Raw genomic sequence first — 10,738 nt, forward strand, 5'->3', positions numbered from 1 at the left:
GGGGGGGGAGTCGCTCCTTGCCAGCAGTCCCACCCACAATTCAGCGGTGCAAAAACTGTGTTCTAGTAAACGACATTATTTAGCCTAAACGCTGTTTAATCATAAAATAACACAGAGAATGCTTAAAGACTGGGTCCTTAAAGGGTCTATATAATGCTATTCTTAAGCCTTCCAGAGTAATCTACACAATATTTTACCTGGCAAAAGAAAAAATTATTTTTAATAAAATGGGAGTCATTTTTGCTGCTCATTTTCCCAGAAGTAAGACGACTCGATCTCTGAGGCCCCGCCCAGTTCATGATGTCAACCTAGGGCCGGCCTCTGCAGCGTGTCTGCGTTTTTTTCAAAAACAAACATCTGGACTTTTGCAAAGATGGATGTTCATATTGTTCATATAAAATGAAAGCGTTTGGCCGATCACTGCTAGCGCCATTGAGAAAGTGGGTGTGTGTTAGTCTGGGGGCGGGGCTAGTATCACAGACTCTTCCTGGAAGGGGCGGTTCCTCACTTTGTGTTGTCACAATGTGAGAATATAATAATAATACACTTAAAAGCTCAGGAAAGCAGATTTTTCATGATATAGGCCCTTTAATGTTACCCTCAGGCTGTTTTATTGCATCAGCAATGAAATTAAACAGGTATGAAACATCTTTTATTCCAAATGCCATAAAACATTCAACTCAGAGTGGCTACACTCAACAGTAGACATATATCCATCTTATAATCATCTGTTTTTCTATTTATGTGTATTTAAATTATTTATTTATACACAATTTGTTCTACCTCATGTTTTTGTCTTGTTCTGTGATGGAGGACTGTTCATTGAATCGCCCTTGAGGGATTAATAAAGTTACTAACTTTCAGCCAAATCAGAATCCAAAACATCTCAGCTTTCTGCTCCAAATCTGGAGCCTAGTCAACAGCTCCCTCTCAAGGTGACGGCTGAGCAGAGGAGAAAGCACAGCACTACCCTTCCCTCCCTCCCTCCCTCCAACCTGCCATCTTTTAAAAGGCACTCTTTTAAAACATAAATTCCTCGAAGACCTCCCACTTCTGCACCTCTGCTGCAACTCCCAAAGCCTCACCCCACCACTTCTATGCGTCTCCTCCACCTCCCTATCCATCTCTGTCCTCCTGATCAATAATCAATCTGCAGGGGCCAAGGCCAGGGGCGTCGGGCCATCTGTCACCATCCAGAGAGAAAGAGGAGGGGGGGAGGAGAAAAACGGGAAAGGGAGGAGGTAAAGTTCAATCTATCTCCATCCGTGGTCAAGTTCACTCTGCCGGTATAGATCATAATTTGGAGAGGTGTAATTGCTGGTCAGAGACTGGGGTGGACGCTGGAGGGGGAGGAGAGGGGAGGGAAAGGGAACGTCAATAATAATTCTGGAGCGCTGTCCCCCCCCCCCCCCCCCCTTCTCCGCTCCTCGACCTGACCCACTTTCCCTTTTTCTCCCACTCTTTCTGCCATCTCCCAGTTTCTTTTGCCAACTCCACTTTTCTGATTTCCAAAAACCAACAGTTGAACAGCATCATTTTTTAGCTGGCTTGGTTTCAAATTTGACCTTTTTTTTTATTTTTCTTAAGGTTTTGATTCCCAAAGTTTCTCTAATCCCCAATCACACCTGTGCACCCAACACCTACCAAACACACCTGCCCTGCTTTGACCCACTCTGCTCATCAAAGTGTTCCCAGTGGTCTATTTTATGATTCTGCCGGTTGTAGCCCAAAATCCAGTCGGTGTAGTCTAAGCCTGACCACACTTCCCATCATCCATCTGTTTACACGCTCTCCCACTAGCTTACAGCCCCTCACACCCCCAACCTACCTGTGCAACAAAAATGGTTGCACATGTAGGTTGGGGGTTTTAAGCATTTCAAGTTTTCCCTTTATAAAGAAAAAAAAAAAGAAACTGGGAGCTGTACTTTGGTTTATCTGACTTACTCCTACAACCTCATCCTGACAGCTTTAGCTATAGATGCTCCTCCATCTGTGCTTCGGCACAAACACTCGTGTCTCATGGCTGCAGCTCAGTGCTGGTCAAAACAGCCTTCTGAAGTTCACACCGTGGAGAAATAATGGGATTTGATACAAAACTATACACGTGTGTTGATGGTCAACATTTGAACTGTCCTTGTACACAGCTTCTCAGGACTACGTAGCAGCATTTCCGCCTTATGCGGTCCTCCTTCGGACGTTCCGCGGTTCGTCGAAACTTTCTCCCGGACGACTAGCTTTGTCTTCGGACCGGCAGCCAGATCGCCGAAGGCAGAAGTGCTGCTACGCAGACCTGAGAGACTCCAAACCATCACATGAATTTTGTTTCCTGTGGTGTCCAGACAAAATAAAGGCTGATGTAATTCCCACATATTTACATCCAAGATAGTAATACAGCAATAAAAGGACAGATCTGTGGCTGTGTATGGCTGGGAAGCTCCAAAAGATACGCGTTAGTGCAACCAGCAAACGTTTAGCATGGCGAAATCTGCTGGAGCTGTTGATGGGGCTCCAGCTGTCATCGAAAACAGCAAAATCAGCGCCACGCTGCAGGAGACCATCTTCTAAATGTGCTTTTATAATTTTTATTAAGGGCAATTTAATCCGTGCGGTCACTGCTTTTTTCTTGGCTGCAAGGACCCGAAAGAAGTGTTAGCATTAGGCTAATGCGTGTTAAAAACATTAGCCATGGAGGAACAGAACTCCAGGCGGCCAATCCAATAATGAGCAACTTGGATGTAAATATGTGGGAATAACATCAACCTTTATATTGTCTGGACAACACTGGAAACACAAATTCATATGATTGTTGAGAGTTTCTCAGATCTGCGTTGCAGCGTTTCCTCCTCCTGCGCTTCAAAGCTTCCCCAGACTAGCGGGCCGGGTTTAGCTCCGTTTACCAGAGAACTTTTTGAAAATGAAATGTCAAATACCATTTTCTTTATCATTTTAATTAAGTGACAGAATAAGTATTATAAGCAGTGTTGAAGGAGAAAATGAAAAAGAATTTTGAGGGATTGCTTTTTCTTTTTAAGTTTGAGTCAAAAAATGCCGTTTCATTTGGAAAATGAAAAAGCATTTCTGGTTTTGACTTATTTTCAATTATGCTACAGAATCGTTTCCATATTAGATCCGTGATCGTCTTCGTTTTCGCGTCTGAGCTGAAATCTGGATCTAAAATGTCCGGTTAGATAGCTCAGACATTGGTCGCCATTTTTGTTGCTAATGTTAGCTTGGGGCTGTGAGTTTGCAGGAAGGACTGTAGGTCTCAGCAACAGGAAGATGAAGGGGCGGGGCAGGATTGGTCCAGCACCAGCGGTCCCGCCCACAACTAAGAGGTGAATTTCTAAAGAACTCCTGCCGCTCTGCAGAGACTATGTCCTTTTATATTAACTAAAAACAGCATAATCATAACCAAAAGACCACTGGGAGCGCTTTGAAAATAGATCAAAAGAGGATTGAGTGGGATTTTGAAGTAGCTAACAGAGTAAAGATGTTTTTACTGGTGAAAGGGAATCAAGGCAGCAATAATTGCCATCCTCCTGACTACATGACGGTCACGTTTCCCACCTGAAGACAGAAGTCGACTTTGCAGTTTCAACAGTGCTGTCAACCTTCAGATTTAGCGTCTTCAGAAATGGCGTGTTAATGTTAGACGCCGACTCACCGGTGTGTCATAAACTTAGACCTGCTGGAGGTCTAAGGCTGCTCACACCCAGAAGCTGGACAGCCAAAGGGAGAAATCAGGTTGGTCTTTGTTCTCCCTCCACCCCCTGATGGCTGTTCACACTACACCAAATGGGGTGGATTATTCCTGCCAGTGGTTGCCGTATGTTCCGCAACTACTTCAAATCATTTTGGATCAAGTCGTTTCATCCAGAACAGTGAGATTCAACTTTTATCGTCACACCAAAGCAGCATCTATAAACACAGAGGTGCAAAAGAACATTTCTCCAAGGTTTCCATGTGCAAAGTCATGAAAAAGTAGAAATGTGAAGTGGGAGGTGGGACCGAGTGAAAGTGGCTTTTAAAGTAGCAACCCAACAGCAGATCCAGGAAACTTGTGGTTCACAAACCTAAACGGCACCATGAGATCTGATCAACAACTGCTGTGAAGCTTCATGGCAGCCAGCAGATCTAAAGGAGGATCCTTCACAACCACCAAGACGTCTTTCCCACCGAGTGTTTGCAGAACATTACAAGGAGCTTAAAGTGCTTTGTTTGTCTGAAAATGTGACATCTAAACACCTTAATCATCAGCTATACAGGCCTTCAAAAACCTGAAAAGTCTGAATCTCTGCAAATTATTTGAGAGGAAACTGGAAATATTTAGGATTATTGTGAACAAATAAACGCTCCACAGACATGCCACATTTGAAGACATCTGAAAGACTTGGATGATCCTCACTCCAAAAAGCCTCACAGTCATCGCTTCTTTCATCTCTCCGTCAAATTGAGGTTTTACGGGAGCGCGTGTGAATCTCAGGAGCTCACTTCACAAAAATGTTCTACGACATTCGGCTGACTGACAGAAGTAGGTCTGCGTGAAAACAGCTTTTCCCTCTCCGACTCTTCTCCTGGTAAGTTCTCCACAGTTTCTCTGATCATCAAGAACTTGTCCTGGGTTTTCCTTCCCTCCTCTGTCCTTTCTTTTACTCGGTGTTTTCCGTCTTCGTGCTGTGAGTCAGAGTCATCAAAAGGAAGATTAAAGACACTCCTGTTTTCACGAAAAGCCCACACACACGCTGACACACACACTGACACACTGACACACACACGCTGACACACACATGCGCCGGTGCTGGTATGCATCCTCTTGCCCCCTCGGGAAACCCCACACAATTACAGCTAGAATGGGATTCATTCTCAGCCTTCAACAACTCATTAACTGCGTATTGCAAATTGTACGTTTCAGCAGAAAGCGTTGATGAGGAACAGCGAGGATGGGCGCCGTGGGAGCGGCTGCCATCCCTTTAACGTGTGTTCAGAATTTATTAGCATATCACACATGGCTCGCTATATGTTCATCATATATGAGCAGGACGTGATCAGCGTTTTATCCTCAATGCGTTTTATCCTCGAGCTTTTTGTCTTTTTTTAAACAGAAAAAACTTTTACATGTGAATTCATCAGCTTGAAACAATGCTGATAAGCAGCTGAATACATTACAGCTAAATTATGGGTTGTGAGGAGAAGACGAGGATGGAATCTGCGTGGAATTGCATGCAGCTGTGGACATCATATGGAAATTACGGATTGTGTAACTCAATTTTTAAAAAAAGGATGTGAAAGGCAGGCATGCAAATTGTTTGAATACTTTTAACTCATGCAAGAGCTCTGGAGAGCATTTCGGAACAAAAACCAGAAACAAAAACGGGATCTTTGAGCTTCTTGGTCCATTTTTCCCTAAATGAGAAGTTGGAAGAGCAGCAGAGCCGAGGCAGACTCCTCACTCGGGTTTTATTGGCTCTTCGTGCTCCATTTGGCTTATCCTTCACACCTCAGGTACTCTCACTCACAGAAGCCCATTTACTACCTATTCATCTGTACATGAAAGCTGAGGTTGAAATGATGCATTCACCTCTGTGCAATGATACCGAGCCGCTCCTTCCTGTCTACTTCAGACCAGAGCGCCCTCTTTTCACATAAAGAATGCGTACGTTCAGTGTGTCTCATGTGAATCAATGCGCATACACGGATCACAAATCAATACATAAAACTAACTTTAGGGCGATACGATTCTTACCTAAATGGATCAAATCTAGATATTTATTTTGCATTTAAACTACTAACAGAAACTTTTTTACTGACACTTTTTATTTTAAGCAACAAAAACAAAAATGTATTTGAAATAACAGTTTCTAACATTGTTATTAATTGTATTTTTAGTGCTGTTATCTTTATGATCTGTTGTTGAAACGATGCAGCATTTTCCTCGTAGTGGAATTAGTTAAAGTTCGACCGTCTTCTTAAGATCACAGTTTTGTTTGTTTTTTAACTGTTTTGTGGTTTAAACAAATAAAAATGGTGTCATTTTAATTGATTCAAATATTGTTTGCAGTGCTGAAACAAAAAGGGTTCTCATATTTCAGTGAACACGACACTCATCGCTCTCTGTGGTTCAACTTCAGCCAATCGGATTTGAACCAACTTGGTAGACGGTGGCCTGTGATTGGACGTCTTTTTGTTTACATCACATGTACGTAAAAGGCAAAGACAGTAGAATCACAACAGGAAGACAGACTAAATTTACCAGAAACAGATCATTATTATTTACTTCCCGATCGATTTTTTACCTTTTTACAAACATAATCTGGGATTTTTAACTAATACTGTCGTTACTTTCTAACTAGATTTGTTTTTTTAATACTCATGTGTCTCAAAAAGGACAAGCGTTTACACGTTCTGCTGATTCTGTTGACTTCTGTACGAATTACTTCATTTTCAGAACATTTCTAAGCCAGCTCAAAGGGAAATATGAAGGTTTTAGGTTAATGAAGCACCGTTTTGTTTATACACAGCATGCAGAAGATTATTCCTCTCTGAACGGACACGCTGCACAGGAGATCACGCTGCACCACAAGTTTACCTGCATTTATGCTGAACTCGTAAAAAAACTTTCCAAATTGCCGTTCTCAGCCACACCACCGTTTCTCACTCCCCTTGCCCTGACTGTAAACAGAGAGCTCTCAGCGCCAACAGTGCCGCCCGCCCACAACCCACAGCTTTCTGACAAACTCTTTCTTCTCAGCAGAAACTATGTCCTGGAACACAACAAAAGTCTTTTGATTTTGGCTAAAAAGGGCATAATCATAATGAAAAGATGACTGGAAGGCTTTGAAAACAGATCCAAAGATGATCGGAGTGGGACTTTAAATCTGAGGAAAGTTACTTTGCTGTAACTAAATATTCTGAGAGCCGAATAGGACTTCAAGTTAACTTATTCTGTCCTCCTGATTCATCTCAGTGAGTTCACCTAATCTCATTTAGTGGAAATATTTATTAATGTTTAACAAATTTAAAAAAAAACATTTTTGCTAATACAAGCAAATAGAATTAAAGTGGAAAATTTCCAGGAAATCTGTTTATTTGACCCGACTGCAGAAATGTTTCCTGATTCAAACGTCATGTGAAGCCTTCATTTTTGAGGGGTTTGAATCTTTGCAAACAGTTTTCAGCATCATTCTGGTCAATGTTTCTAAAGAACCAGGTTGGAAGACCGTCCTCTGCAGCGACCTTCACTTCACACCTTCCTTTGGTTTGGTGTTTTGAGTGATGCTCTTTAAATCCAGAAATACTGACAACTGCTTCAAAAAATTATATGAATCTGATGCAAAATATCAAAAAAGAAAGTCGTGAAAGACTGGAAAAAAGGCCAAATTTAAGCATAAAACAGCGTTGAATAAATCTAGCATGTAAACAAAGCAAACATCAGACCTTCAACCTGCAGTGAAACATCCGCAGAGTCCAAACACTAGTATTGCTTTAGGACAGCAACTTAGCAAGTTATGGTCAAAAGAGCCGTAAATAAAATCATAAATGGGTGTGGGAAGGGGGGGTAAATCTCAGTTCCAATGCACCGCTCTTAAATATGCTTCTATGACTCCAACATATGATTTGACCTGATATCTAGGGAGCTGTAATTGTGCCATCAACAGCTTTTTTCTTTCAGCTGCTGTGATGTATGAATTTCTCCCTGTCAGATGAATAAAGTTCAGTTCAAAACAAGTTTTAATTCCAAAATAACTCTGTTAGTGAAAAGCACAACAAAGTTCAAAAATAACACACAAGTTACTGAATTCCCCCAACAAACTCTACAGGATTTGCTCTGAATTTTGGCACATTTGACTTTCCGTACTTTGCTCTGACATTGTTTTAGAACCGCAGCCAAGCGAAACCATCAAAGAAAGACGCCGTCTTACCCCGGATGTTTTCCAGTAAAAACTCGGGTTCCCGCTAAAGTTCACGTCTGGCGTTTCCTGAAACATTTCAACAAACTTCTGGCTCTGATTGCAAACACTTGGTGTCCAACACAGGTGTGACCAATGAGGCTAAGATGGGAGGCGGCTCTGCTCTCACAGATGAAGATCAGGGTTTCCTCCTCCCTGTCTTGACCTCCAATAGGTCCACAGACCTGTCTGTCAAAAAGGAGCAAACGATTTGCCGGGAAAACTGCAAATTTATTTGTATTTGGAAATTTAAAGTGGAGACTGGACAACACAGCTCCCAACAATCTGCAGGGATTCTGTGAAATTTCTGTAAAAGAAATCTTTTTTCCTGTCAGAATAAAGTCACAGAGGAAAAGCTTTTCTTGCTAATTCAGCAAAACACAATTTGACTAATCATGAAATAAAGTTGACAGAACCGTGTTTTGTTATTAAAAAGGGCTTTTTTTGTAGCCTCGTAAGGAAAAGCAGCTTTTTGGAACAAAAAGGGAACTTTCTCACAGTGAATACGTGGAGTTTAGGTGTTCTGCACGTCAGCATTTGTTCATTCTAGCCAACAAAACCTCAAAGCCGAATTTCTAAAAGGCATTTTCACGTTCTCCAGATCAGAATGTTGTCCCGAATGAGTATTAAAAAGGAGCTCGCCGCCGCCAAAGGTCAAATATTCTGGCCGCTCTGCAGACATGCTCAGTAAATGACGGATACAAATTCATTCAACTCAAAGTTTTACACAAATTACATTTTTCCAAACTTAGACTGAACCAAATTTTTGGTGCTGCTGGAGGATCCTTCACTCATACATGTTGGCGTTGAAGAATGCGCTGACAGTTCCCGTTCTTCGTTAAAATCAGGTGATCATTTAGTTCTAATGGAAGTCTCCTTTTGCCCCGCGTTTTGAGGGGGGGTGGAATGAAAGGGCGTCCAGAAAAAAGAATTTAAACTGTATGCCTCCTTTTTTTCTTCTTCCTTCGTCACTTTTTTTCTGCTCTTTCCTAATTGTTTATGATTTTCCTAAATTGTTCACAAATGCTGACTAAAATGTTGTTGGAGCATCAGACTCTGTGTCCTCTGGAAAAAAATACAAATAAAATCAAATAAAAAGTGAATTCTTAAATCCACTGGGTATTAAAAATATGTAATGAAATAAAGTTTTTTTCTGGTGACAAGAGTTCTGTTTTCATGATGTGCAGTTATGATTTCTGCAATAGTGTAATTATGTCATCTGATAATCTGAATTGTAAAAGATTTTTAAACTTTAAACGGATGAGAACTAAATATGCAAAAATAAAAAAGGTAAATAAAAAGTAATTGGGGGGGGGGTTCTTCTGATTAGTTTGCTTATTGTTTTTCTTTGTTTTTATTGCTGAAATTGCTTGAAATGAATCAATTAAAAACTAAAATGTGTATTTTTTTTATCCTATTTCCTATCAGATTGTTCTGCAGCGTGTAGATGTGAAATGTCGTTCTGCTGTGAAATCCAGCGGTTTGCATCGGTGCAGGAAAGTCTTGCTAACATTTTCATCAGCTTCGGCTTTTCTCCGATGACAATACGCTGGCGAAGCCAACAATGCTGTAAAACATTTCAATACATGCAGTAAAACTTCCTGTATTGCTTATCTGGCTTGAGTTCACTGAGCTGTAAGCTTTAAGACTCCAAATCCAGGCCACGATTGTTTTCCTTTGTGTGTACTTTGTGTGTTTATCTGTTTCTTTTTCTGACAATAAGCCAAACGGCGTCTCTGAAAATGAAAATGGAGTTTTATGTATGGAGTCTAAATGGATTTCCTTCTGTCTCTATCCGTTTCCTGTTCCAGGAGCTTATTGCTCCGTATCTGCAGTTCTCTAATTATTCATTAGTAAAGACAAAGAGCGGGAAAAAAAACACGGTTGTGCGTTTGCTGTAGCAGAGCTGCAATCAACTAAAGCGCACAGTAAAAACGTTTTGGTTTAGTTCCATAATTCCGGTTTTATTCGACTTTTCAGTCAAACAGAAGATTTTTTTTGTTTGTTAATCCGGAGTTTACTGCCATAAAAATGTGTAAAAACTGAAAATACTTTTGCTCTGCAGGGGTTTTATTCTCAAAGCTGACTCCTCCATGGTTCCTGAGTGGCCAGCGGGGGGCGCTAGAGAACAATACGATCAAAAACGGATCAGTGTGAAGTTCACAGATGTAACAGTGTTACAGTGCGTTTACGCTGTACGAAAATTGGTCATTTGCTCAAGGGTTCACTGGCAGAAATCTCATCATGGCACCAACAGTTTCACAACTCTGGGATTTACTTATTTTTATTAAAACTTGCATGAAAAAGACACCATTATTTCATAAATAAAGTCTTCATGATTTATATTTGATGTTTGACATATTTTTTACAGGTGATATTCCTTTGATAACAGTGACATCTAGTGGTAAAGTTTGGTCAACACATCTTTTTTTTTTTTTTACTCAATTTTATTTGAATTTATTTTTATTTAAGGCCCTCTATGAATTGAAATATAAGGGGTAAAAGTGGCAAATTTATTTTATTAATACACAATAGTAATATAACTGTCTGTGTGTGCAGGGATGTTGCATCAAACTGTGAAATTAAAGGTAAATAAATTATGTCAATTTGGAACATTTTGCTCAGGGTTCTGTAGGCTAATTCCTCAAAAGATGTCAAAGTATTGTAGATATTATGCCTGATAGAAATCTTGTTTAATGCAGAGAAGTTGAGGTTTACTGAATTAATTCTGCTCAAAAAAGAAGAATTTTCCCCCCAAAAATGAAAAGACGACGAATATTTAGGCTTGCTGT

General features: G+C 40.6%; 1 protein-coding gene across 1 annotated transcript in view; it reads right to left on the minus strand.

Moving 5' to 3' along the window:
* LOC144991963 (uncharacterized) overlaps positions 1–8,048 on the minus strand; it is an 83,343-nt gene extending 75,295 nt beyond the window's left edge. Inside the window, exon 1 of the transcript XR_013655658.1 lies at positions 7,920–8,048. The gene's annotated coding sequence lies outside the window, so the exon portion shown is untranslated. The remainder of the gene's footprint in view (positions 1–7,919) is intronic.
* Positions 8,049–10,738: the final 2,690 nt, after the last annotated feature.

This window comes from Oryzias latipes, chromosome 4 (assembly GCF_053564925.1).
Source record: "Oryzias latipes strain Hd-rR chromosome 4, Olatipes_Hd-rR_3.1".
In the NCBI taxonomy this organism is placed as follows: Eukaryota; Metazoa; Chordata; class Actinopteri; order Beloniformes; family Adrianichthyidae; genus Oryzias; species Oryzias latipes.